The following is a 26230-nucleotide window of genomic DNA, read 5'->3' on the forward strand; positions in this document are numbered from 1 at the left end:
ATTTCCACAAGTGATCTATCTTAAGATTAAAGTAGGCCACGGAGATGTAAGTAATCCATCATCTAAGCGATTTGACATAGGAATGCTTCAAATAGAATATAATTCTTCTTGTCATAAAAAGAGAGCATCAAGTTTACTAAGGGCAAAACTCCTGAAATAGTTTTTTAATTAGGAAACAATTACTGTGTAAGTCAAATAAAGTGATGTTAAACGAATAGTCAATTGGAATTGTGTTAACCTAAAAATCCAGGCAGTTTCTAAAATTTCTTCTAGATTTAAATCTTTCTCATTTGAAAAGTCACCTATTTACAAATTCCTGAATATTGGATCCTAGTCTTCCATTGATTTGTGTTATAACATTTATGTTGTTTCTTCTAGAAAATATTCTGGCTCTGTGACACAATAAAACAAAAAATGTAGTATGCCATGTTTAATAAGACAAAAAATGAAATTTCAGCCCATATAACCACACTGTCCAAAACAAGTCATAAGGTACAAATGGAAACTAAGTATCTTGTGTTCGGCACAAAACTTCAGAGGGAAAACAAGCCTGGACTAAAACCACTACACTAAAAAGCAGCTTGGCTTCTGTCAACCGTGCCTCCGAGTAAGGAACCGACTTTGAGAAAGGGACAGGTGGATCCGGCCCAGGAAGAAGAGCTACAGCAGCAAGGCTTTGCCATGAGGCAACACAAACATCTAAGAGCACATTCCGTGGGTTATGCACTTCACTGGAGAGCCGTGGACATGCCCCAGGAATCGGGTACTTCGGTGAGACAAGTTTCCTAGCCACTGTACACCGGAACTAGCCTCATACTCAGTTACACCGCTTCATGAACTTATTTCATATTCCTTATTTCTGCTACCTAAATACACTAGGTACAAATATACTTACTACCTTGATTTCAGTTATTTCAGTCTAATCGATAGTCATTATGTTGCCATTAATCAATTGTTCCTAACAGCTCCCTCAGGAGTCCCCTGCCCATCCCCCCCAAAAGGAAATTGCCCCCAAATTGCCTTAACTTGTACTGAGGTAAAGTTTAAAAACTGTTGCGTGAGGAACAGACTAAATATCAACATTTCTGCTATGATTACAGCGTATGCCACAAACACAAAACTTCTGCAGAACTTTTCTGAGTGTGATTTTTCTTAATTTAAAAATCCATCATTTTACTGTATTTAAAAATCCATCTATTCTGTTAAAGTTCCACAGGATCATAGCTGTGCTCTCAGTAGAAAAGATCGTAAAGACCCACAGTCCCAGAGCCCTCGCTGTAGCAGCAGCGAAGAAAGTGCTTGGGTGACTTGCCCAAGGTCACGCAGCAGGGATGGGGCTTGCTGGACCAGACACCCGCATCCCTACATCAGTGCTCCTTCCACCCCCACCAAACTCGTTGCATAACCAAGTGTTTTATAAGGAGTCCCCTTGGATTTGCCTAATAAATTCCTTAAAAGTCCACTATTTAAAGAGGCTTTTTATTCAGAGAAGCAATTCACCATATAAAATAACAATTCATTAAAGAAACATGAGAAAAGAAACCAACTCAACAGCATTTAAAATTTCAATGGGCTAATCCACTTTCAATATGCAAAAGGTAACCAAGGAAAAGAAACATATTACTTGATCACTGATTAAAAATGAAAAGCTTCTAACCTAATGACAGTTTTTCACCACCTCTCCATGATTGTTTTCCACCTTAAAAAAAAAAAAATAGCCTTTCCATCCGTCTCAAAACCCCTTCAGATTAATTTAGCAGGCAATGCCTAGTGCCTGCCTTGAAGAGAAGTCATTGATAATTTATGGAAATATCTACTATAATCCAGCGGAGATGACTTTTTTCCAGCTTTGTGCATCAATAGATAATCAAGGCCTTAAAGCAGCCTTAGCTTCCCATTACCTCAGGCAAAAGAATTCCTGAAAGCATGCCTTGAGGGCACCTGAATTATATACTCCATTAGGAGAGGAAGGCTTTCTGCATTCCATGTGTAACACTCACCAGAACCTTTCCTGTTTATTTCTGCTGTATGAAAGCAGGAGCATTAGGAACAGAATTTTTTAAGTGAAGACTTATGTAGACACAATGGAGAACCCTTTCAAGCAGGAGCCAGATCACCCCCTTCAGTCCCTGGCAGTGACCTCTCCCGAATAAAAGGTTTCTATTACATCATTAGCTCAAGCCAAAAACAGCCTTGGCTTAATGCACAGTTTGTTCTTCCTACTGTTTTTAGGCAAATACAGCTACTTTACTCCCATCTGGGAGGGAAATTACACTGCTGGGTTGTAATCTAAGACAAGATTTTCATTGGAAGCAAATGCTTTCAATCCAGTGTAAATACTGGTGCATGTTCAGAAAAGCCTAAAACAATAAACCCTGCTCCTTCCCGACACAAGTTAGGGAAATGGAGAAGATGGGGAAGGAGAGGAGCATAATAAAACAGACGATTCTAAAAGCAAACACTTTCATAGATTTTAATAAATTGTTTAACCTCTTCCACTTTCTAGAATTGAAAATTGATCTCGAAACATCTCAACCTCAGAGGAAAGTCTAAATGGTCAATTGTACCTTGAGCATTTCCATTCACTCTGCAATTTGATACAGTCACCTCGATGCGGTCTCTGGAGGATTTATTTCCTTTTTTTATTTTTAAGATCACTAAACAAACTTGCAGAACCGCCGGCCGACCACATGGCAGCACGCAGCAGCTCTGAACCCCATTTGTAAAATGTCAGCAGTGACTTCATTCCTGGAGCTGACTTCTCCTGCCGCCAAATGAAGGCAAACTGAAAAGGTGGAAATAATCATAAAAATGATGCTAGTCCATAAACAAGCTTACAGCCTCATTAGGATAGCAGTAGGCTCCAGTGGGTGATTTATGCTCGTTTTGCTGATGCTATGAGGAAATGCCATAGGGCGACTTTAGCCAATTGCTAATGGTTTCTGACAGCTTCTTAGCAACTAGTGCAAGCAACGTTGTGGCGTTTGCTAGTGACAGAAACTGAAAATGTCATATTATCTGCCCATGTGTCATGAAGTCCGTGTGGCAATTAACTAGCAGGCCAGTGACTGAGGGGCCAGAGGCTCGCGAAAATGGCCTTTGGCTATGCAGAGGCAGCGGATGGGCCAGAGCACACACTGCCTACACATATGCAACATTCTAATGCAGAAATCCACTTCCTTGTGACTCCCCAGCTCTGATGAGACCGGGCCACTCAAATCCCTTCCCCCCCCCCCACTCAAGTGAAACTCTACCCCCCACCCCCACCCCACACTGGGCATTGGCTCTGGCCTTATGAGAAGCCTCTGGAGCAATCTGCTTTGATATGATTATCCGAATGGCTCCTTAATTGGCAATACCTGGTTCTGTGCTTTTTGGATGCTGGATTCAAAGGTGCTAGCCATTTTTCTGCTCTCTCACGAATTAGTCTAAAAGGATTGAAGCTCACTGAAGCGGACTCATTGCCTGTCAGATTGCGAGGGGCAGAGGGACTCAGCAGCAACAAGACACTCCATGAAAAACACCAGGCTTCTAACGAGCAGGGGGAGAATCCTGGCCACACTTTCCAGTTTCCGAGCTATCAAAACCATGCACTATATGTCAAACTGTCAAACCTTTCAGCGTGGGCCATTTGCCCTTTCAAATAATATTTAAGAATTGTTTTTACAAAATTTTATAGGCCATGGTCTAGTGAAAGAGGCCAACCAACAAAGAAAGGAATTTGTACTACAATTCGTCTATGGACAATTTCTTGTGAGACCTGGTCTGTCCCTGCGGAGCAAGGCAGGTGACCTGTGGCAGCTCCCAGGCTGTCAGAGAGCTCAGATTTCAAACACGCTCAACTCAAACATCCCGAGTCGCCTATTTAAGCATGCCCAGGCATTTAGACTGTGCTATCTCGTGCCTTTCAAGGCAGAATAAAGCGGCATTTACCGTATTCAGGCCATTCAATGGGTCAGACTGACCGTGTCAGCAGGGGCTCCTCTCTGGCAGGTCAAAGCCCTGCTCCCATTTTTCTCTTCCTCCCAACGCCCTCACCCTCCCCCGCCCAGGACTGCCCATCCCCAAAACCTATTCTGAGCCAGGCAAAAACCCCCAAAAGTGCCCAAGATTTACATCACAACAGAGAGGAACTTCCAGTGTCAGTGGGTCAGCAGGTATAAATAAAAATGGGTTGTCTATCAGAGGGTTCTTTCTTTCCTGGAGGCAAAACTCCTAATTAGGGATCTGAACTTTCAATTGTGCGGGGCAAAGGAAGGTGTAAGGCTGTGGACCTTCTTGTTTTGCTAGAAGCCAAGCTGCAAGGCACCCCAGCTTCACGACAATTCATTTACAACTTTGCATCGAGACTCCATAGTTTCTGGCCAGGTTCTCCCCTTCACTTTTGCTTTACGCATCTTCAAGTGTTTGGAAACAGAATGCTTGTCCCAGAAATGTACGTAGACTGAAAACCAAGGCCATCTGTAATCTCATCCGCATCTTTCAATACAGAGTCAATGCTATCATGTCTTGAAAGGTGTCGAAATTAAGGCTGTACAGCTTGTGTTGTAAGCTGGCTAAATTTTCATCCAATATTAAGGGTTTTCTCCTCTTGCCTGTTTTCTCACATAGCACACCTACAAGAGAAGATGGCGTTTCACCCCTTACGTGGTGTGTAGAACATTCCTGCCCTTCCAGTGGCTGCTGGTGCAAACATCGCATCAGTACAGAGGTCGGGTTTCTTTTGCAGTGGAGCTATCCGAGTGTTCCAGGTTGTTCAGAAGAATGTAAAACTACCCCAAACCCACTTCTCCAGATCATGGCTGTGTCTACTTAGCCAGAAGTCAGATGGGATAATGTTTCTGTGTTATGTTAAGAGGATAAATGGTGAGAATTATAGACAACCCTTTCTCAGGAACCAGCAAGAATACTTCAGAGGTTATAAAGAAGTATTTTGTCTTCATGGAGAATGTATAATTGCTGCCAGAATGATTTTTCTAAAATACACAATCTGATCTTATAACCCTGGCTCTTAAAATCCTGCTGTGGTTATCATTTGCCTTCAGGATAAAGGCCACACTTTTTAGCCTGGCATGGAAGGACTTTCAGGTTCTTTCTCTCCGCCCCAGGGTGTTCCCAGCCTATCTGCTGCTGGGTCCCCACCCCGACCCCGAGCCTCCTGACCTTCTCACCATCTCCCTTGCAAGCGCTGCTCTCACACCTCTTCGAGGTTCCCAGTGCTAGCCCCCTTTGCAGTGTCCTTCCTGGCAAGCTCCTTGGTGACCTTTTTTAGGTTAGGTCAACTGCCATCTCCTCTAAGAAGCATGTGCTGGACTCTAGCTGTTTGGTGACACCCCTCCCCAATCCCCAATTTTTCTTTTCCCAACATTCCTCCGTCCAAACACACATCGCGCTCTAGCAGGACTGTTGATTTCTGTGGTCTATGTCCCCTCGGCTTGATTACATAGGATCTGTGAAAGCAAGGACAGGGTCATAGTCCCCTCTAAGATTCTCTAGCCCCAGGCTTACCCCGGTGTCCAGGGTATAGACTTGTCAATGGCATATTAAATGAATGAGCAAATGCATTTCTTGTTTCACTGCATGGAGAGAACCACAGTTTGAATTTCCAGCTGTTATACTCCTTTTTGATACATACTTAAACTCTTGAAGAATATTCACCAAGGAAAACCAGTAAAACTGTAAGAAAACATAAAGGAAGTGCAATCTCCAAAACCGGGATGTTTCCTTGGAATCTATCAGCTCATCTGGGACAAAAGATGGACTGAGTGAAAGAATCAGAGTTCTTTTTAGTGTTTGTCATAGTCTCTCAGGAATACTACCCTCCTTCAATTACAATTTAAAACTATTTACCTAACTAAAGTTTCTTGCTGTTTGTACATTTTTCCTGAGTTCAACTCTAAAAACTAAAGCAAACGTTTTGTTTCCCTCTGAATTTTTCCCAATGAATTAAATATACTACTTTACACGTCTCCCAGTTTTAACCGAGCAAAGAAACTCAACTGTTTCTCAGCAGACAATTTCACCCTGAGCTCAGACTCCAGGCTCACACTTTATAGACTCAGGGCTAAATACAAAACTCTAGAACTCTGGCTTTTCCTTAGCTTTGCCACGTCATGGATTGGCCTCCCCCACAGCATTCCTCCACACCTGCCTCAGCAATTTTTCAGCAACAGGTTATCGGAAGACCTTAGTACCTGATACTATCATACAGACTGACGTGCCACAGGGTCCCCGGAGACATTAGAAAGATCTTATACGATCAATGAAAACCTAATACAACCCCATAAGTCTTACTACACACTTTTAAGAGAAACACAGATTTCATATATCTTCAAATTTGTAGCCAATATGCAAACACATAATTGTCTAAATCCAATGGTTCACTTTTGAGTTTGACTTGAATTAGGGTTCTGTTACCTCGTCCTCCCTTTTGCACCTTTTCTCATCCTTAGGTGTTTAATATTTCCTTGTTCTTAGCTCAAAGTGATTCTCAGTTGATCAAAGAAAAATAATAAAGAAAAGCACATTCTCATGTTTTGTGTTACCACTCACGACTTCCCTGAAAATCTTGAGGTGGTTCCTTTGGAAACCAAGATAAGGAGTTAGATGTTGGCACCTGCCAGGGCAGTGTGAGGTTCTAGAAGGGGCGTAAGAAATGGCCAGTGTTACAGATACACTAATGGCAGTGACCGATAAGACAGAGGTAAGGAAAAGTGGGGGGGGGGGCGGAAGATTAAGAATAAGCAAACTTTAAATACACACATTATGGCACTTACAAAAAGAAATGTATAGGTACATTTCCCAGGGTTGGCTTTACAGAGATTTGCCATGAAGCTTTTCCTTTCTCATTGACTTAGGTCTGTTAAATAGTGACAAATACTTGTTAATAGTTAGCCCCTGTGGAAGCAGCTCACAGCCTTATTCTGCCCTTTAGTGGATTCCTGATATCACAGAAACCTAACGGGAGAAATGGAGCCTCGGAGCCTGGAGAAAGTAACTCTCTCAATGAACGTACTAACTCCTTTTCTAAAAAGTAAAGTGCAGACTTTAAAACTGAGCCCTCACACAGGTGACTGTCTTTTGCATAAGCGGTTACTCTTACCATTCATTTATTCTTTTGACAGAAATGTACTGAATTCCGACGATGTCCCAAACACTATTGTCAACCACAAATGGTAAACAAAATCAGAAAGAGTCCCTGTTTCTGTGGAGCTTTCCAGGTAGAGGCCACAGATGTGAAACAAAATAATCACAGTGATAAAGGTACGATTGTACTCAATCAGAAAGAAATAGAAGTCTGTGAGCATTGAAACAAAGGAAACGGACTGAGGAGGAATCTGGAGCAGAATCTGAAGGGTGGCGAAAGTCAAGTGGGGGTGGGGAGCAGCCTAAAAGGGCAGAGAGCAGAGAAAGGATTGCAGGCCACACGAACAGCAGGTACAAAGGCCCTGTGTCTAGAAGCGTGACACAACCACAGAATTGAACCTGAGAACGTAGGACCACGTGAAGCTGGAAAGGTGAGAGAAGCAAGACCACTCAGGGCCTCGTGGGCCATGGTCAGGATTTAGGTGTTTGTCCCTAGGGTTCTGAGTAGAGACCCACACACGTACTTCTGTGGCATCATGAGTGTCCTCTCCGTCGCATGCCCCAATATCACCTAAATGTTACCAAAAAAAGCCTCATTCCCCAGTGTTTCTTTCTAGTTCAACCTAACAAAGCACCTGATTCCAAATTAAGATGGGGGAATGAAGGACAATGGAAAAGCAATGAGTCCATTCAGGTAGACCCCAGTGTAGGCACAGATCACACTCTGAAGTTAACCCGTAAATAGGGCGTTTGGACATTGGAACATATTTTCACATAGAAGCAAGTTACGAATGGTGTTGGATCCTAAGGCTTGCTCATCAAAGCCAAAGTAATTCATTAAGTGAATAAAGTTCTGACATCTGAGCCCTAGGTGCAGGAAGTCAGGAAGTATAAGAAGAAGGAGGAAGATGAGTTTTTTTTCCTCATATTTCTGTACACAGAATCAGCCTGGGGAAATATTAAAGTATGTGTAAGTGCCTTTAGTACCTCCTTTTCTATACATCACCTTCACTGCTCGGCATCCATCTCCTGGAGTTTTCCCAGTATCCCAGTGCCTTGTAGGGACACCTGGCCTCCCACTGTGGACACCCCACCCAGACCTAACCTTTTCCTGCTCTGAGTTCACACCATCTCCCAACGACCCAAATACCCAGCCTTTCGGTCTAGTTGATCTCAGCCAGGCCTATCGAGGTAGAAAGCGATCTGCAAACACTAATGGAGACTAAGCAAGAAAATCCGATACCCCCTCACCTTCCCAGAAATGTGGGCATCTTTGAAAGAAAATTTATTAATGCAAATGAATCTTTAAATGGCAGAATTTTAGGTAGAGTAGTAAGTAAAGTTTAAAAAAAATACAGCTGGTGCTCGGAAAGTTTTGTTGTTGTTATTGTTGTTTGAATCAGCAGATGCCAGCCTTTCAGAAGAGCCCAGGATCAAGTTCCCAAACTTGTCCTTACATCCCTCCATCCTCAACCACTCTGCCCTTGCTCATTCCTCCTGCATTTGGGAAGCCATGCATCTCTCACCTTGCTCAGTGTTTCTTTCTTTTTCACAGAAACTGTGGTGACAGTGAATGGGTCCTGGGGGTGCACAGCAGTGAAAATAGCAGTAAGAGATCTTGGTTGAACATTTGTGTGTATATGGAGGACTTTCCGATAATCTGGGTGCTTATAACTCAGAGATTGCCAACCCGTTGGAATAAATTTGGACTAACTCCTTTACTACAAATAAATGCACTCTATTAACCATCTATCACTTCGTGATTCTTCATGGAGACCACAAACCATGTATAAAACATAGCAGGGTAAAAAATATGAAAAGAATCCAACCAAATAACTGAGACCCAGAATGAAATGCTCACTGATTTTTATGAAACACAAAGAAAATCTGTTGAATTATATTAATATGACATTGATAGAACTGAAGGAAGAAATAGGACTTTCCAAATTCATGGAAAGTAAGAATTGTCCGTCAGAGTTGGTCAGTGTTCATGTTTGTAGTTTACTTAAGATTTATTTTCTGTACATGTTCCTATGAGTAAAGGACCATGGACAGATACAGGATGCACCAAGAAATCGGCTAAATTTTCCAAGTTTTTTTTTTTTTTATCATTGTACTTTGTTCTTTTGAGATAGGAATACCTTTTTCTAGTAATTCAATATGACTTTTTGACTTGAACTCCCCTCAGGGGAACAAGAGCAAATTAGTTACCTACACGCAGAGGACAAACAGCAATGATGAATAGGAAAGAAAAAAAAAACACAGATTTTACTCATTTTTCATCCATTCAGCATTTTTTTTTTTACAACTAAACACCATGGAAAATCCCTGCAAAAACAGCATAACTTCTTAATGAAGTCTTAGAAACTTCAGGATGTGAGTGCACTGCAAGATATTACTGAAATCTTTTTATTTATACTAACAGTAAAACAAAATGGAAATCCCCCAATCTTTTTCTAAGAAAAAAAGAAAGAAAATATGCTTACAATTGCAAAGGTAAAACAGTGCAAAAGTCATAAACTTTCGTTTTGAATCAACATCTCAGAAAGCATTTGAGGAACTAGTATTTTACCTTTTTAATGTTATTATAGTAATGCATGCCAAATTCCTTGAGATTCCTCCCAAAATATATAAATCATATATTAACAAATGGCCACAAAATTCTATTTAACCATGAAAATAAATCCCTTAGTCAAAACAAAAACAAAAAACAAATGCCACACACGGGGGCTTATAGACAGGCAGACACACACACACACACACCATTTATTTTTGTGAGATCCTCAAATGCTTGCCATATAATTTGTTTTTAAACTTTTATATACTCTGCGTGTGTGTGTGTGTGTACACACGTGTATGTATGTACACCTACACAGAAAAGACAACATTTATTTATCAAAAAGTTCACTTCTTCAGCAAACTCAGTTATACAGAATGCACTTGAAAAGAAGGATTTAATTAAAAAAAGTTTCTGACGTGCAGATTAGAAGTGGTTGAAGTGGTTCTCAACTTTGGCTACACACAGAATCATGTGGTAGTTTTTAAAAATCCTGATGCCTACACTGTACCCAAGACCAATTAAATTAGTATTCTGGAGGGTGAGATCCCAGCATTAATGATTTTTAAAACTCCAAGATGATTAAAACGTACAGCCAAGTTTGAGAACCAGTGGATGAGGATCACAGATTATATGTGGCAAAGCTCATATATTTTTTACAGAGAAATGACCATAAGACCCTTAATCAGAGAACTGTTGTGTGTATTTCAGATGCCGTTTTCAAAGGTTTACTCATCTGGTTTCCTGCCTCATAGTTTGTAGTCTCAGAGTTTTGTAACAGTGTAAGATGATAAAAAGGCAAAAAAAAAAAAAGAACCTGGCCCATGAGGGCCCTTTAGCATAGGGGAAAATAGCCCATAGATGCTAAAGAGGCTGTGTAAACAAACAAACAAACAAAAAATATGCAGCACGGTACCATAAATCATGTACCTACTTAATTAAATTGTTTTACACTTGTTAAAATTAGATATGATACAGTGTATGCGCAGTCTGGAGACATTTTCCTAAAAATGCTCCTAAATTTTTTAATATTTAAAAAAGTAGGATTCTGTTCATCTGGACCACATCATTCTTGAATGACAGCAGATAAACCAGAATCACGTGTCTACGTTCTGCAGCAACTCTTTTCACGCATTTGCCCTCATTTCACTTGTCTGTGTAGCTAGATGGAGCACAGCCCTCAGTGTGAGCATCGTGAGTAGGTAAAACATGGGGCACCAGTCCCTCTTCTGACCCTCCCTGGCTTCCTGGGGATCTTCTCTCAAGGTGCTCATGGGTTCTTCATCCCTTTTCTTCTGCTCTCAGTACATAAGGAGGGAGAAGGGAAGGGCAAGGTGTGTGCAGGAAGGAGGAGGGAAGGGCAAGGTGTGTGCAGGAAGGAGAAGGGAAGGGCAAGGTGTGTGCAGGAAGGAGGAGGGGTCAGCTGAAGGTGGAGCACAGCTGGATGAGAGAGTGGGACCCACCTCCTGCAACAAGGTAAAAGTTGGAGCAAGAGGGAATGCCATGGGTCAAGGGGGAAAAAAAACAGATGGCATTCTATACGGGGAGATTTCTTTGCATTCGAAATAAAATGGAACTCGGTTGTAAAATGTAGATTAGGAAGTCTTTGGGGAGAATGAATTGATGTTAAGTTTAGTTAGAAGGAAAACAGGCAAGAAAGAAGTTGGGATAAAAAAGAAAGAAAAGCTTGTTATGCTTTTATTGTGAAGCCATCTCAAAATCCAACGGTTTCTGAAAGATAAGGTGTGAGAATTACCAGCATGTGTCTGTTGTTACATCTAACCTTCTCTCCTCTGATTATCCAAGACTCCAGTCCTTTGCAGAGTTTTTGTGGCACACATACCAGTCACTCAGTTAATTAGGGACAGGGGCTTGCCGCTCAAAATAAGCACATTTCGTCAAGTGGTGACTTACTTTGGTGGGCATAGTAAGGATAGAGTCACTTTCTACAGCAGTGATACTCCAAACTTAACGTGCTTATAAAGCACCAGGGATCTTGTTAAAATGCAGTTTCCCATTCAGGAGGGGAGGAGCCTGAGACGCTGCATTTCTCACAAGCTCCCGGGGGCTGCGGATGCCGTGCCGCAGGTCCGAGGACCATGATGTGCATCTTAGCAAAGTTCTGGAGGATGTTCCCCTACGGGCAAATAAAGCTAGAAAGCGTTGGGTGCATGCCCATGCCTCGCTACAGTGGACGGCGAGACAGTCTCCCTTCAGCGCACCCAGGGAGCACTGTACCTACACCTGTTGGACAAGGATGGGGAAAAGGCTGTTCATGTCCTCATTTTGAGCATCACCTCATGATGTCTCTAGGACTAACTGCAGTATCAGAACAGTCAGGATGTCTCCAATGGGCGACTCTCCTTGTGTTTTGTTTTGGTTTTTTAAAGATTCATTTATTTGAGAGAGAGAGAGAGAGCAGCCACGTGGGGGTGGGGGGAGGGGCAGAGAGACTAGAGAGCTTCTCCAGCAGACTCCTCGCTGCGTGAGGAGCTCGATCCCAGGACCCTGAGATCACGACCTGAGCCGAAATCAAGAGTCGGACACTCAACTGAGCCACCCAGGCACCCCTCGACTCTCTTTTCTGATAATGTCACAGCCCTCTCTCCTCCTCCGTGTCCCCAGCACAGGCAACACCTCACTTCTTGCCTGGGAGGTATTACCAGAGAGTAGTGTAGCCTCTGGAGTCAGACTGCCTAGGCTCATGTAAATCCCATCCTCACCACTTGATAGCTGCATGACCCTGGGCAAGTCAGGCTCTCCAAGGCTCTGTTTCGCCCCTCCGGAAAAAAAGAAGCATAGTAATAGTACACCCTAGAGTTATTGAACAGATGAAATAAAATAAGCTACATAGAACACTGAACACATAACCCGGCAGCACTGGCTTAGCCCAGTGAATGCCAGTTCCTGTGGTTGTTTTGCTACTGAGAACATTCTTTGAGCGAGAGGACCTTTCTCCTGAGCCCTGCACCCAACACAGGAAAACAATCGCGGCCACTCTAGTCACGTGTCCTCAGCTCCCCCATCCCGTTCTCATTCCTAGCAGCCACTTTTCCAGAATACATACACCCGTCCCCCTAGCACTGCATACCATTTTCATGTTTTTTTTCTTTTTCCCCCCCCAAAGAGCCCTGGAATGACTTGGAACTTTGTACGTGTGCTCCAGAGGAAAATGCTGTCTAAGTGGCCCCACCACAGGATGCTGGCAGCCCAGGGCTGGACAGTGATATGCGGGAAGCACGTTTTATTAATACAAGTTCTCACTCCCCACACAAAATAGGTCAATTCATAATACCTTGTCCTCTGCTCTCCAAATAATATTTTCATGGTAATTAACAGCAAAGGCTTCTGGTTTTGATTTACAAATATGGAAAACAGTTACATCACTGAAGAAAGTATCTTTAAGGTCTAGGACAAGAGGGATGCCTTATGGAAAAACAGCGCTGATTTTCAAGCTATAGTCCATCTCTTGTCTAGATAGTAAGAACAGCAGTAATAATAAAAACTAATATTTATTGAGCACTTACTAGACACTCGAAACTGGGTTTAGCCTTTATTTTCGATCAAGTAATTAATCCTCACAAAAACCTTAGAAGGTAAAGTTAAATTTGTTATCATGGAAAAAATAAACAAATTAAAAAAAATAGTCAATTTCTCCATATTTAAAAAAAAACCCTTCACTTGTTATGGTTTTTTCAAGCTGTTTTCATCGCCAGTAGAAACAACTCCTACTTATGGACAGTGATGAGCTGCTTGGAGAATACATACCTTACTGAGTGCTTTTCTGAATTACCTCATGGCACCCTTGCATTGGTCCCAGTGTTCAGATAAGGAAATAGAGCTCGTTGTGAACTCCAGCCCACACTGGACTCAAAGTTAAACTCCTAACCATTCCAGAACTACTCCCTCCACTTAACCCATGAGATTCAATGATAACCAAGATGCATTTCTTTAACCTCTAGAAAGATCTCCTGGAGCAGTAAGTGTCTTTTCTCATTGCTGCATTCTGTCCACAGCCAGCACAAAGCCTGACCCATAGTGCGGACTTCATAAACATCTCCTGGGTCATACTCTTTCCACCGAAGTCAAAGAAGGAAGAGACAAGAAGCGTGGAATCTCTGAGCAGCATGCAAGCGTTCCTTAGTCAAAGATAATGGAAAAGGTTAAATGTGAAAACCACCTCTGAAATGTACAAGGAAGGAAACAAATACCAAGGGTTTATGGACCCGGGGAAGGTACACAAGAATGGGAGGATGCCAAAAACAGCCACACTGACAAAAAGTGAGGCCGTTGTCCTGAAAGGGCCTCCAACAACCGAAGGAGAAAATCATACGGAAAGACGTCACGTAGGCTATGGAAGTCGGGTAAGCAGCCACCGGGGAGCAGAGGGCTCCGGAGAGCAGGGCCCGACAGAGGCCCTTCCCCTTGCTCAGGGCCTAAAAGCATCATCTCCTGAACTACAAAACACCCACTTTCCAGCATCACACAAATGGTCTTCAAGGGTGTCTCCGTGTCAGGAACCTGGGGTCATGCCCGTAGGAGAGCTGGGAGGAGCCTGTCCCCTGCCCACCATCGTGCGCTCTATGAAACTAGGATGGCCACGTTCTCTCAGCCGAGAGAACGAATGGAAAAGGGACCAACCACAAGCTCGCAGCAGAGTTTATTTTCTCTCAGCGATTATGTATCAAAGAAAGGAAAAGTCTTCTCTCCAGGAGGGATACAGAAATACAAACAAGGCTGCTTCATGAAAACACCAGCCTGCAGCAGAAGACATTCGGGCCGCCCCCCACGCCCAAGGGGGAGCAGCATTCCACATCCGTGGGGTTTTCGGTGATGACATCACCTACATGCTAATCTAAAACCTTCCTGGGGCAAGAAGCAAGGAGCAGACTCCATGAATTATTCTCATCCACAGAAGGCAGAAATCGTCCTTCCCCACAGAAAGGATGTTGGTCTTTACAGCACTCTCTGCACCCTGTCTCTTCTCCCACCTGTTCTTACCTCGTCCAGGGCTCCTGCAGCTGCCTCTACAGAAAGTCCACCTGGCGCCCAGCACCCCTTGGTTTCCAACACAATCATCCCACAAAGACTGGAAGGCTCAGAGTAGCCTTGGCTCCACAACGCTCCCCTCGACCTAGCTTCGCGGGAGCAGCTCTGCCCCGTAGCTTCAATCACCCCACCCGCCACCACCTGCTCATACAGATGTGATCCTCCAGTGGAGGCACGACTCTCGATTTCCGGCTCTGCTTTCAGTCCCTCTTCTGGGCCTAGTCTTGACCCTGACCATAAACTGCCTGGGAATCTCTATTCTCTTCCCCTCCCCCAGCCCCTGCCAGTCTTCTTTCCCAGGGCTAAATACGGGCTCCCCTGAGGTGCCAGCTGGAGGGGATTCTCTCCCTTGAAAACAGACCTCAGAATGCCAATCCCAGCCCTGCCTGACTTCTGAGTTGGCCTGTGGCCTAGAATTCCTTGCTGCTGGTCCCACCTATCAGACAGGGTATCCGAAATGCCAGGCCTGAACTTGCTACACCCTTTGGACGCTATGTCTTGGACCACCCAGCTGCCTGCACAGAGGCCAGCTTTTATATCCACGTTAGGTGCTCCCAGCCCTCATGCCTCTTAATAATGAGGATGCTTCAGCCCGGCCCCAGCCTCCTCCTGCTGCCCAGTGGCTCTGTATCATTGAGATTCTAGCCGGGCTCCTGAGCCTCAGCATATCCTGCCTTCTCTCCATCTGGCATGCCAAACCGGGAAACAGCCCCAGATCATATCCAGTCAAATACAGATGGTCTGTGAGAGTACAATTTCCATATCTGATACTCAAGGGGATGTGGGAGACATGGCCATCCTCTCTGTATTCCATTCTTCTTTCCAGAAACCTCTGAAGTAACTCTCTCTAAGTCAGACATCTCCACCATTATCTGGGGCAACAAGTTCCCTCTCGTGTAGCAGAGACAACCACAGGAAAGAAGAGTCTAGTCTAGTCTGAGCAAAAAGCCTGGCTGAAAGTTATATGGTGGGTCACCACAGGCCCAAAGCTACATATCTGTCTCAAAAAATAGGAGTATGATCGGGTTTTAAAAATGCATAATCGGGGCTTAGTTGTTAAGCGTCTGCCTTCGGCTCAGGTCATGGTCCCAGGGTCCTGGGATCGAGCCCCGCATCGGGCTCCCTGCTCGGCGGGAAGCCTGCTTCTCCCTCTCCCACTCCCTCTGCTTGTGTTCCCTCTCTCGCTGTGTCTCTCTCTGTCAAATAAATAAATAAAATCTTTAAAAAAATGCATAATCATAGTAGGGGAAGATAATCTCCATCAGAGAAGCCTAAGCACTTTCAAGGCATGGAATGTGACTATTTGGAGCCATGTTATCGTGAAAGAAAGGATGAAAACCAACAGTAGTAAAGCTGAGCTGAGTGGTCATGTTAATTGCCTCTCTTCGATACTTGCTTGTTTTCCTCATTTCATTTTGTTCTTTCATGGGAAAGCGCGTGTTTGGAGCCTGGGCTATGTGAATGTGGAATGATCGTGCCAGGTCTTCCTAAACTTAATGGGGAGTCAGGGGTAAAATCCCTGATGGTCAAACAGTGATTTCACAACCTCAGGCCACGATTTCTTATCTTTCCAAGTTCCACACTTCCCCAAACATATATAATCACGCCTGACCTACAGGTCACAGCTCGGGACTGAAGTTCCAGGCCAGCCACTACTGTCTGCATAACCTTCGTGAAGCAACTCAATCCTGCTAAGCCTCCCTGCCTCCATCCACAAAGGCCTAGCGGGAACAAGGAACTAGCTAGTTCAAAGGGGTGTTGTGAAGAGCGAGTAGAATTATACACAGGAACACTCTTGGCAAAATGTGAAATATTATAAAAAAATGTCCCTTCTTTAGGAGAACTTCCAAGATGCACCAAGACAGAGGTGGGTGCATTTTCCACGTGCAAACAATTACAGCTGGTATCACAGTATATTTTCATGGCCTGTGTATATACGGGCCGTTTGCACTAGTCTATTAGCTCTGTGAGCCCAGGAAATGGGTCTTGTGCACCACCAGTCATCCTCAGGGCCTGCCCACTAGCAGACAGCCAGTGTTTGCTGAATGGAAGGCCAGTGGAAATCACAGATCTATTTAGGTTTATTTAGAGTTAATGGAGGGGGGAAACAGCAGAAAAGCAACTTTATCTTTCCAGCTTTTGTTTCTCTAGAGAATAAAAAGTTAAATTTCTTGCCCCGAGTTAGTTCCAACGTCTCCACATGTGTGGCACAGACAGAATGCACGATTAGGAAAATTTAACAAAGAATTTGGTCATGCGTTCCAGGTGTTTGCTAAATCCTCCTTTCTACACAAGGAGAGCTATTACCTATGGAACAACTGATTGACTGGGTGATTCAAATGATTGAAAGGAGAGGACACCTCTTACATCAGGCTACTCGCTCTGTCACAAGTGAACTAATCAAGAGCCATTTTCATTACTCTGGTAAAACCTGTATCTCTGGACAGCCCATCAGACCACCACCTATGTATGCACCACAGGAAACAACAAGATGGCTAGATAATTGTCCTTAGCCTAAATTCTACTCATATTGCCACCAAACAAAATAGAGACAGATGACCCACTCATATCTTCATTCTCTCTCTCTCCTTCTTTCTGCTTCAGTGGGTGTGATTAAGTGATGCATGGGTCAGTCAGAGTAGAAGCAGTTAAAATGATCATTTTACATTTAATGCAGAGCATCCTTATTTTCAGCTGGCCTTATTTAAGGAAAGTACGTGAGGAAGGGCAGGACAGTGGCCTGTGTGGGTTACGGGTAGGGGAGTCATAATGTGTGGTGGAAGGTGGCATCAAACAGGAATATTCTGTCCCTGTGCATTTGTAATGAATGGAAATTAACATCATAACACATGGATATGTTTTTTAACCACTCCACAGAGGCTATGGAAGAGTAATTACAACTTCTTGGCTTAATTTATTATTATTGATATGATGATGGGAGAAAACCAAGATCATTTTCCAAAGATAAGGTTGAAAAGGGGAACTCATTTATAAGGAACGAGCTACCACAGTAATGATGGTATTAACAAGACTTGACTCCCTCAGTCCTTCAGGCAACTCAGGGTCCAACACAGAACTGTAAAGTAAGGTACAAATATTACAGTTAGGAAGACAGCAAGGCTCCAGGTTATACTGGGAGAGGATGGATCACCACAGACAGCATCAGAGCAGGCACTCATGTTCAAGTACTAACAATCCTATCATTGGGAGAGTGTCAGGGGAGATGAGGAGAGGGTCAGGGGAGATGAGGAGAGGCTTGAGCCCCAGGCTCGGCCCCAATCGATGCCTTCAAGATCAAGTGGTAAGTACATGCATTTCGGCTAACTTCAGCTGCCTTACGGTGTTAAGGGCTAGCCGGTGATCTCTTAGACAAACCAGCCGTATGCAGTTTAGGTTTTTAATACCATGGCTCAAATGCTTATGTGCTTGTGCCATACAGGCCTCTCTGCCCGGCAACATCGCCCCAACTCTGCCCCCAAAGTCTAAACGTCACTTTGGTGGAGCATCAGCTTCCCCTGATTCCTCTTTATGAAGATGGGTGTACCTGCATGGGCGTGAGTGAATGACTCATCCAAAAGTAAGGATGCAGTATCAGGCCCCAAAAATGTGTTCAGCAATATAGCCAAGAAGATGCAACTCTCTTTAGAGCAATGAGACAAGCTCCCAATCTCCTGACTAGGAAAAAGGAAGAGTTTTCTGGCTGATTAGTCCAAGTGACTAATAGTCACCAGGTAACTGCAGTTTTCACTAGCATACATGTGGGACGCCTGGCCATCACTTAGGACAGCCAGATCTGCACAAATAACCAAGAAGTTCTTGGAGCCTCCACTCTGGCAATTTCCAGGACGAGGATGATGGAGGCCAGGACTGCTCCACCTGGAATGCCCTGGAGATGTGCATACAAGAATGAGTATTTGCATTCCCCGACAGTCTTCTTCTGCTGGGCCCTGCCAGATGAGAGCAGCAAGGTTCTTAGGTTCGTGCCCAGGAGGCAATCTCTCAAAAGCAAGGTAGAGAAGGCAACCAGGAGGCAGTCTCTCAAAAGCAAGGTAGAGAAGGCAACCAGGAGGCAGTCTCTCAAAAGCAAGGTAGAGAAGGCAACCGAGTGAAAGAGCTCCGACCATGTTTGTGCAGTGTAGAATGTAGCAAATAGAGCTGGATTAGAAATGAAGACCTCGGCACGCCAAAAATCCCCCTTCAGAAAAGTGTCAAGGAAGTGTGCCTCCTGCGCTCATGGGTCGAAGCAACCTTCCTGACTCCCTCCTACAGAACACGTGGGCTTGTGTGCACAAGGGCAGTGACAGCTCACACAGACTGGAAAGTTTAGGGCTGCCTGGCAAGTTGGCCACGTCTTCTGTCCTCGCAGGACTGCAAGGGTCTGGGTGAGGACCCTCCAGCTTGCACGTGCTAGAGCGCCCCCTCTAGCCACCCTCCACTTGGCCTTCCTCCATTACAGACACACACAAATGAGTGGATGCTCACTCTTTGTGGCTTAACGAGCTCCTTGCCTGTACTACTAGCAATTTTTAAAAAAGATTTCATTTATTTGACAGAGAGAGAGAGCACAAGCAAGGGGAGCAGCAGAGGGAGAGGGAGAAACAGGCTCCCCACCAAGCAGGAAGCCTAACACCAGGACCCTGGGATCATGACCTGAGCTGAAGGCAGATGCTTAACTGACTGAGCCACCCAGGTGCCCCTGTACTACTAGCGATTTTAACAGATCCATTATTAAATATCTACAATATACTCTATTTTCACAATGTTGTTCACATTCTAGCACGACAGGAGTTCTCCTCAAAAAGGGCCAGTTGGGTGGCGTTGTTAATTTTCTGGGGCAGCTTTCAGTGTGTTATGCCATGAGCAGGGGAGAGGAACCCAAATCGATTGCTTCCATCATGGAATTAAAGGACCACATCAAGGCCCACGCTTCACGTGAGTGTGGAGCCAGGGCTACAAATGGCTGTCAAGCGAGTTCTGGAAGCCAGAATTTGGTAACCCCCAACCATGCATTCTCACCGCACCTCTTGGCCTAACTTGATAGATTGACTCCGAAAACATACACTAATTTTTTAAATGCGAAACAGACCCACTTGTGTTAGGGCCTGCACAAACAGAGGACTAGAAGAGTGGAAACAGCATAAACAATGTTGTTTATATCCAAGGCCTGAGAAAACTGCTGCCTTTTCCTCCAAAATTGCAGGAAGTATCAGAGTAAACCCCTACCCATTAAGGTCGAATAAGAACCATATTTTCCACAGGAATGGATACAGTTTTTCAGATAGACTGACATTAAAGGATCTTGGAGCAGGGGCACAATTGATAAAGGATGGGTTTTCCTCAAACCCACAATTCTAAGGGCAGAAAATCCCCCTCACCACCACCACCACCACCAATGCCGAAAAGTTAAAATGAAGTGAAACCAAACACGGTGGAAAAGGCAGATGTGGGGGAAATACAGACCATCTTCATTGTTCTCCTTCACTCTTACCTCCTGTGGAGGCAGAGAGCCGGGTTCCGACAGCTGAGTGCCTAAAAGGAGACCTTTATTGCATCAAGGGTAACTAGCCACGTGATCTGGGCCCTCAAGTTTCAGAATCCTATTGGACTAGACCTGCCTTATTCCTTTTTCTATCAGTTGGCTTCCTTAATTCATTTCTCCTATTTCTTTTTTTTTTTTTTTTAATTTTGTTGTTTTAACGAAACTGTATTGAAAAGCAAGCAACAGGAAGCTTTTACTTGGGAAGTTGAGGTTTAAGCACTCCGCGGCAAACAATGAACCAGGGAGATAAAGATGCAACGTGAATGGTCGGGAACAGACCCTTGCTAGTTTCCTGCCAGAGTTGTCTTGTGAGCATGTGTGAGGCCGTGATACGGACCAACAGTGCTAGTTTGCTTTTATTTACTCCAATTTATTTGTTCCTGTGAGAACCCCTATAAAAACAAAGTGTGGGGACAAACAATGGAAACCCCGCCATCTCCTCCTTGCCAGGGCTTTTATTTTCCACATTATCAAATGTTTTCATCAGTGGAGCTCAGCCCATTCATTCAACCCTGTGAATCACAACCCAGATCATATTGCATTGGAGGAAGAAGAAGAAAAAAAAAAAGACCCATGCATCGCCTGTACCATTGAAAGAAGGAGAGAAAGAAATGTTTCCCTATCATCTTTTCCCTTTGATGCTTGGAAACAGATTTAGGGTCCTTTGCAATCCCCTACAATGGACACTTTGCCCCAGTCAGCCAAGCAACTAGAACTTTTAAAGAAGTCAGCTCGCAATTCCATAACATAATTTTATCTCCATTCCCTTTCTTGGCCTCCTTCCCCAAACAGGTATCCATGTCAAAGGAGAACTCTTGAGTTGGGGGTTTGTTTGACCTAGGTCACACAAAGGTCAAGCTTTTCACCAGTTGTTAACACAAAGCTTCCAGCCAACCCACCCTCCAAATCCGGCTACACAGTCTGTTTCCATCTGCAAATGCACTACGCACATTGGATTTTTCTCAGTTTTGCAGGAACTAACAATCCCTTCACTGTGAAGTGGTCTCAGGGACAAATAAATAGGTCAAACACTCTTCGGTGAAACTGTAGGCACTGAATTTGCCAAATATGGAAATGTAATGGATTTTGACTTTTTCATTTTTAAAAAGGCTTTTTAAAGTGTTATTTTAAAACCAGCTGAACAGATTGCTTTATTCCTTTATTGAACTTCAAGGGATGCTGTCTTTTAAACAGTTTTATGCAATCCAAACTGTATTTTTGCCTTTCTGAAAGAGATCAATATTTATTCAGATTGATTTTTAAGATTTACATGTGAAAAATAGATAAAATTGGATCAAATATAAACCAAAACTAATTCAGTCAACTCCCATGAAAGTCAATAAAGCCAAAACAAATTTAGCAGATTTCATCTACCTGCATTTGAGAATTGTTTTACTTCATTATTTCTTATAAACTTACTGAGCAGAAATTTGCTTAACTCTTATCCATGCTTCTCTTACTGAAACAATAAGACTCTCTATGGAATATTTTGCACTTGAATATTATCACCAGGATAGCATATGGCAAACTAGCGGTAGGCAGTTTATCTTCATCCTCTTTGTAAGCTAAAATTAGCACAATGTGTTTGCAGCATTCTACACTTGACTCGGGCCAGGGTGGTATTCTCCACAATGCCATGCTTGTCCCACATCCTGTCAGGGTCCAATATTTAAGCAAACTTGTTGTAGGTTTATATTAACAACATCGATACATTTTAATGCAATAAAACCTCAAAATAGCACCAACGATGAAAAGTAAACTAGCTGTATTAGGAATCAACCTGAAAAACCTTCCTTCATCTGCTTCCTGAAATATATAGTGTTTCAACTACAAAGTCGTTCAAATGTTTATAGACGCTAATTGTACCAAGTGGGATATATACACAAGGCTCCAAAAGCAAGAAACAATTACCTTCTTAGACAACCGAGGCGTAGTTTTCTACTTGTTTACCATATTCAGTTTTTCTTGGTAGTACGTTCGTGATGCTAAAAATGCACTGTTGCTAAGAATTTAGTATGCGCTTTCACAGGATTAAATGAAGGTGATCTGCCAATGGAAAGAGCTCACTCTTTAAACAGGAAAGCAGCTACGGGCTGGCTTTTTGAAAGGATTACAACACAAACAATGATTTTAAAAACAATGGAAGCAGTTCAAATAATACATCCCTTTTAGCTGGCCTTAGCTGTGTGATCCTCTCATCAAATAGTTAAAAACAAAACAAAAAACTTGAGGAAGAATTAACTTTAAGGAACCCAAATTGGCAGGTAAGCAGCAGAAGGATATTTACATTAGGAACAGAGAACACCTCTATCTCTTAAGGCCATTTATTAAAACAGATGTTATATTAAGAAGACTCTGCTGGAAATTTCACTAGCCAATATCAGGCTGACGTTTCCATTACCTCTGTGTGCTAACACATACATATTCAGCTTGTCATCAACAGAGTAAGTCCAAGATGACAAATAAATGTTCATACTGTCCACTGATTTATACCAAAAGATTAAAAAAAAAGTCTTCATCGCCTCTCAAAAGAAGAAAAAAAAGATAATTTCTCAAAGGCTCAGTGTATACTTGACCTAGTCATAGTTACTCTCAGAAGTCTACATTTGAAAAAGGGGGAAAAATATAAAACCTCCCCAAACATTATAAGACAACTTCATATATGATCTTACTGAAATGATTATTTCACTTGATGTAACATATAAATCCATCTCTCCCTGTCATTCCTGACCCACACCCCTTCCCCAGCATAAATAGAGTATACAAGACAAATGCAGGATACAAATGTTTAAATAGGCAAATCACTTGGAAATTTCAGTAACAACCAAATAAAGCGGTTATATATTCCATATCTATTAAAAAAGCTGGTATGCATTTGGACCTTTTCACCCATACCTGCGCATAAAAGAATCAAATCCATAACACTACTTTGTACCTAGATATTCAGAAAAACTCACCTGTCGGGGATAGGTCTGTACTTTTGATTCCTGTTACCAATGCAAAGTCCTAGATTCAGAATTTCTCCTCACTGACCATGAAATCTTGTGGAATTTACTGACCTTCTGCAAATTTCAGTCTATATGTAAAATGTTTACTGAAAGTTCTTCAGTCTACCCAGGGTTGTTCAACCTGGTTCTTAGAATTTCAGTATTTTAGAAGTGAAGGAAAACGTTTCAATGATCTAGCCCAGCCTCTTTTATTTCCAGAAGAAATTTCATCCCACTGAGGTTATGTGAGTGGTCCAACCCCGAGCACGGGGCTTGTACCTTATCCAGTGGGGACAGATCTGGAATACCTGTCTCCCAACAACAGCAGTCTCTGCAGCTCACCACACTCTGCAGCCTCAGAGAAAGACACTTAAAAGTTCCCAGCATAAGGCGCACATAAACAAGTATTTAAAATAGAAATTGGTCACTATGCGCTGATCCTCACCTAGAATCAGGCACAACCATATTCTCCTGATGTTTTAATATTGGTTTCTCAGATGCCGAAATAAGTGGTTCAGCACCGTGATTGGGGGGGCGGGGGGATACAGGTGTCACTGATTTATTTATAGGCTCAGAAATGTATGGATTCTTAAATATTCTTTGTTACTGAAGAGGAATATATAGCACTATAAACACATGAGTGTGCATCACATATTATCAACAAAACAAGTGTGACAAAATGTTAACAATTGTTGAAATGGACTGGTGAGTTATGGGTACTTATTAAACTATTTGATTTTTCTCTATGTATGAAAATATTCAGAATAAAAAGTTGAGAAAAATGAGAACAAATAAGATGGGGTAAAAGAATCTCAATGCAAGGCTCCACAAGGGCTGCCCTGTGTTTCCCATCTTCCGTGTACCATCGTTGGCTCTACGGTGGGCCACCACATCGTGCCACCATAGAACAGAGTCACCACCACATGGATCATAAATTCCTCTCTTTGAAAGGAGCTGGATCCTGTTTGGTTGTTAGGAAACCACCTCTGTTCCCTTGAAGAGGGATGGCTTTGCAACTAATACCAAAAATTCAAACACATTCCTGTGTCATGAGTGGGTGGTTACAAAAAGAAATTAAAATAGTCAAAATAGACTCTCTGATGTCATCATAATAGGGCAACAACACTGTGAATATAAAGAACAGCAAGAAAAGAGGTGAACAATGAGGTGGGGGAGAGGAAGAGTGGGCAGTCAGCACCACCAGTGATTTTGCAGGTGAAAGAAGTAGTAGAGGGGCGCCCGGGTGGCTCAGTTGAGCGTCTGCCTTCGGTTCAGGTCATGATCCCAGGGTCCTGGGATCAAGCCCCACATAGGACTCCTCGCTCGGCGGGGAGTCTGCTTCTCCCTCTGCCTGTTGCTTGCCCTGTTTGTGCTCCCTCTCTCTCTGACAAATAAATAAATAAAATCTTTATTAAAAAGAGAGAGAAAGAAGTAGTACAGCTAATTTGCTATAAACAAAGACCTGCCTGTATGTTTAGTTTCACCTCTCCATAACTACCCATAATCAACCTTTCCTATTCACAATGGATAGGCAAGAGATACTTTAAACCTTTTTTTTTTTTAAACCAATTGCAATGACCATAAACCTAGTCCTTAAGATCTATATAATATTTGGTAAAATTTCTCTATGAAACTAAGGATTATCTACCTAGATCTTAAAATTTGCTGGTAACATGGCATCCCGAAACTGAAAGGCCTGATATTGTCCAATAGCTTCATCAAAAGCCAAAGGTTATTGTGACAAAATAAGACCAGAAGATGTGAGAAGAAACAACCAAACAGGATCCAGCTCCTTTCAAAGAGAGGAATTTATGATCCATGTGGTGGTGACTCTGTTCTATGGTGGCACGATGTGGTGGCCCACCGTAGAGCCGACGATGGTACACGGTTTCTCATTCCTCATCTCAGCTGGGCTCTTGTGAGGGAATTCCACCTATGTTCTCTGAGAGCACAGAACCCATCCCATCATATGACCCATCTGATCATCAACAAGAGGTACGCCATTCAATACATCACCTTAACTCTCACTGCAAACCTCATCTTCTCACAAACACCTTCATATGTGGTGGAGAGAGAACCCTAGCCTTTGCTTTAAAAGAATCCAGTAGACCAATGGCCTTGTGGTAAGAAAGGTGCCATTTGTACCCATGTCTCTTCTTATTCATTTCCTCATCATCGCCTCCGAAAGTAAAAGTGACAGATGTGACTTGGGGCATTTGAGAGTGATATATAATAGAAGGGGGTCTTATATGAGCAGAAATCTCAGTGGCCCACCAAATTTAGAATGACTCCTGTCCTGATGCAAAAGGGCAGACAAACACTCTCCATTGGGAAGGGAATAATACTAGATTCTTGATTCCTTGTTCCACCATCACTCACACTCAGGAATGAGTACCAGTCCTAACCAGAGTTTCTTTTCTGAAGAAAGAAAAACAAACCAGATAATGATGATGATGATGACGATGATGATGGATAATGGTAGCAGCTAACACATACACAAACACATACACACATACTATGTGCCAGGCACTGTTCTAAGTTCTGTACATCAACTTGTTTAATTTTCTCGACAACCCTGTACATAGGTACGAACACCACCCCATTTTATAGTAAGTTTAAGTTGTTTTTCTGCACAAGGAAGTTAAACTTACACCATTTTTCCATGAGGAAAGACCAAGAGAAGACTGCTTCAGTTCTACTCATATATACTGAAGGCCCCTTATGCCTGAACATCAGTGAAGTGCATCAACTGAATTGAATGAAGGAGAAAGTAACTCCTAAAAAGCATCAATCACAAACAGATGAGTCCCATTCATTTCTTAATTCGGGAGTGAAGGGAGAATCAAACACTGGACTGTAAATTCCTTGAGGGCAGGAATTGGTCTTATTCATCCTTGTTGTACCAGGATTTAGCACAGTGCCTGGTATGCAGGAGGTACTCTGTGAATGAATGAATGAATGAAAAAAGAAAGAAAGAAATATAATGCTAAGCAATACTTCATCACTTCCTTC

General features: G+C 43.0%; 1 protein-coding gene across 3 annotated transcripts in view; it reads right to left on the minus strand.

The window, feature by feature from the left end:
* Nucleotides 1–26230, minus strand: part of MEIS1 (Meis homeobox 1) — a 132124-nt gene that overhangs the window by 59397 nt on the left and 46497 nt on the right. The window lies entirely within an intron of this gene.

The sequence above is a fragment of the Eumetopias jubatus genome, unplaced genomic scaffold (genome assembly GCF_037043125.1).
Source record: "Eumetopias jubatus isolate StellerSeaLion01/CBP00866 unplaced genomic scaffold, mEumJub1_p1.0 scaffold_9, whole genome shotgun sequence".
NCBI lineage: Eukaryota > Metazoa > Chordata > Mammalia > Carnivora > Otariidae > Eumetopias > Eumetopias jubatus.